Source organism: Lactuca serriola, chromosome 4 (genome assembly GCF_051521515.1).
Source record: "Lactuca serriola cultivar US96UC23 chromosome 4, Lser_US96UC23_V15, whole genome shotgun sequence".
Lineage (NCBI taxonomy): Eukaryota > Viridiplantae > Streptophyta > Magnoliopsida > Asterales > Asteraceae > Lactuca > Lactuca serriola.
The window spans coordinates 395,682,227-395,685,844 of NC_136411.1; the positions used below are offsets into that span (position 1 = coordinate 395,682,227).

At 40.0% G+C, this 3,618-nt stretch overlaps 1 non-coding gene across 1 annotated transcript; it reads left to right on the forward strand.

The window, feature by feature from the left end:
- Positions 1 to 250: 250 nt before the first annotated feature.
- On the forward strand, positions 251 to 357 carry LOC145103447 (small nucleolar RNA R71). The gene has a single exon (XR_013706540.1). It is a non-coding gene; the product is annotated as a small nucleolar RNA R71 (small nucleolar RNA).
- Positions 358 to 3,618: the final 3,261 nt, after the last annotated feature.

Sequence of the window (3,618 nt, forward strand, 5' to 3'; positions counted from 1 at the left end):
TAGTCATCCTCCGATCTAAACTATCTAGTTTAGCCATCATTGCCGCCATGCTATCGTTAACAGTGTTCACCACACCTTACTTACTTCATTCCTTGGGTTATGATATTCTCTAGAGTGTTTGGAGAATTCCTCAATTAATTCCTTGATCACCGAGTGTGGCTTCTTTGTGAGCGGTCCTTGCGAGTCAAGAAGCTGCCTTGTAGTCACATTTACTCCATCATAAAAAATAGATACTTCTTGTTGGCTATTAAGATCGTGATGTGGGAAATTCCTTAGTAAGCCCTTGTATCTCTCCCATGCCTCCTATAAGGATTCTCCAGCTTGTTGTTCAAAATTGGCAATGGCTTTCTTCAATTTGGCTATCTTTGAGGGGGGACAAAATTGATCAATGAACTCCTCCTTCATTATAGCCCATGTAGTGATAGATCCTAGAGGTAATTATTTGAGCCAATCCTTTGCAGCACCCTTGAATGTAACTAGAAGCATACGAAGCAGCTGAGTCTCGCGAGGCACATTTGGAACATTAACATAATCAGCTACATCGTTGACCTCATCCAAGTGTTTATAGGCATCTTCGTGGTCTTTTCCGTAGAAGGGAATCTCCTTTAGTTGAGCAAGTATGTGACCTTTAAGCTCAAAGGTGGCAGTTGCGGGAATTGCGGGTTGCACAAGTCCCGAGCCGGTAGCGTCACGTATTCTTTTCTTCCATTCTCCCATGGGAACTTCATTGATGTTAGCCATGGGGTTAGCTATTTCGCCTTCAAAGTCGCTTTCTTCTTCGTATTCGGATTCAGAGTCGTATTCTAATTTGGCCCCTTTTGGATTATCTTTAATATTCTCTAACTTGCTTTCTTCACTCTTTTGACTTCTAGTCTTTCCTGTCTTCTTGTTCTTTTTCTTCCCGAAAACCATTTTCAAGCTCTTGAAGGGTGATTTCGTCGGTGTATTAGAACTTTCAACCTCCTTGCCTTTGTTTTTCCTTAAAGCGGATTCTGGGTCTTCAAATGGAGGAACCAGGGGTGTGTTGGATCCTCTAGTCATGTAATACCTGCAAACAAAACAAGAAAAACGCGTAAAAGGAACAAAAATAAAAACTAGAAATGAAAATAGCTATTCAGCGATGGACTCGTCGAGTCTGGTCGTAGGGACTCAGCGAGTTCAATGCAAAAACAACAAAAATTTTAAACAAACTTCCTAAAAGCTAAAAACTAAAATTAAATTCTAATCCTAAATCTACTAAAAGCAGTAACTTTGTGCAAGAGAAATCTCACACAAAGGATCGATAACAGTAGTAATCAATTTAAATTTAGAACCGTTCCCCGGCAACGGCGCCAAAAACTTGATGTGTGTTAAACCAACTAGTTTTATTCCTACATCTAAATTGTAAATTAATCACAAAAAAGGCAGTGGACCTTCCAACTGGTGGTATAGATCTAGTAAGCAGGGTATCGAACTCAGGGAACGACAATTAAACTAATTACTAAAATTATCTAAAAACAAAATAACAAATAATAAAAAGAGGGGTTCTCTCTAGTTTTACAAGACTAGAAACTTACTAATAGTTAAACTAAATAACTAACTAACAACTAAGCAAGCAAAAACCAACTAAATTCAATATCTAAAGGGACTTTTGTTCAGGTTCGACTTAATTGATCCTAGGGTTGATTTAATGGTAATAGTGCAACGGATTAACCATTTATTGGCTACCGATTCAGGTGATTAGATTCACATTCGCTATGCTAATCCTTAGAAAATAAACTAATTCAAGCAGTGGCCAGTTGTCTAAATTAATTAATTCTCTAGGTTATTTATTCGAGTTAAATAAGACTTGTAATGGTTAATCAAATTATTAATTCAATCAGCCTCTTGTTGTTGGTTTATCAAACAAGCTCACACATTAACTTACCCATTCTCTAATTAATCCTAGTTTCACATTCACTAATCCTAGGCACATAATAAAGTGTTCACATAAATCACTTGAGGTAAACAATTAAGAGATGTTCATGCAGCCTAATTGCCTTCCTATTAACAGAAAATAGTTATGGTTAATGCATAAGGATCTTTAACAAGCTTAATTCAACAAAATCACCAATTAAAAGTTAATCCTACCATTAATCAAACCATAGTCTCAAAATTGTCTTACCCAAACAGAAGCTAGCAAGCTTAGCTCATGATTAAGGCAGTAGAAAACTCAAAAACGAAATTCAATAACATAAACATGGTTTAGGTACTAGATCTAGTTAAGATAAATCAAAGTATGCCTTAGTTATCCTTCAAAACTTGAATTGGGTTGGATCTTCACTCTTCCAGATGCTTGTCTTCGTTCTGAATCGCAGCTCCTCATTCTAGGCTTCTCAGAAGTCTCGTTTATCGATATGGAGGGTTTCTTTTATAGATTCGACTCGACTCATTGAGTCCAAGACTGACTCGTCGAGTCCCTCATTAAATTCCCATGTACCGCAAGTCAAGGACTCTTTTGCTTCGCAAATCTTCATGGGAACTCGTTGGGTAGACGTCCCTACTCGCCGAGTCCTTTGTGGTTTTTTGGTCCTTTCTTCTTTTGTTCACTCCAAAGCTTCCCGATAGCCGCCCCTGCTTCGTTTTGCTTCCGAGCACTTCTTTTGGACTTAAATTATAATTCAAACATAATTAAGTACCTTTTGTCCATAATATGCAATTAATTAGCTAATAAATGATAAAAATCCGTACTAAATATAGGGCTAAACATGCACATATCACCCATCAACCAATACTCCAACTCGGAATCCAGAATCTCCTCTCGCCTACCCAACACACTACCAAAGCCAAACTCAAACTCGAGAGTCTGGTAGGACCCAAAGTTGGAACCACTTGTCCTAATGAAACAATCATGACTCAACCTGCAATCCGCGCGAATACCACTTTTTCCAATTCCCTCATGATGCAACAACCACAATTCAAGTCAGAATTTAACGATTCCCGACAAATATGGGGACCCTAGTCTCTTTATCTGTTCGACCGTCAGGCTCCCAAAAACTTAACTATCAAGGATACCCTCGCTCAAAACTCTTCTGCATCGTGCTTTGATCAAAGAGTACTTCCTCATAACCACCTCTCGCTGACTAAAGAGTACTACAGCTCCCCGTAGCATCGCAACAACCTCCCTCTGACTAGTGAGTACTACGACTCCTCGTAGCATCACGACAACCTCTGACTAGTGAGTACTATGGCTCCTCCCCGTAGCATCACAACAACCTCTGAGTAGTGAGTACTACGGCTCCCCATAGCATCAGGACAACCTCTGACTAGTGAGTACTACGGCTCCCCATAGCATCACAACAACCTCTGACTAGTGAGTACTACGACTTCCCGTAGCATCACAATAACCTCTGACTAGTGAGTACTATGGCTCCCCGTAGCATCACAACAACCTCTGACTAGTGAGTACTACGACTTCCCGTAGCATCATGACAACCTCTGACTAGTGAGGACTACGGATCCCCGTAGCATCACAACAACCTCTGACTGGTGAGTACTACGGCTTCCCGTAGCATCACAACAACCTCTGACTAGTGAGTACTACGGCTCCACGTAGCATCACAACAACCTCTGACTAGTGAGTACTACGGCTCCACATAA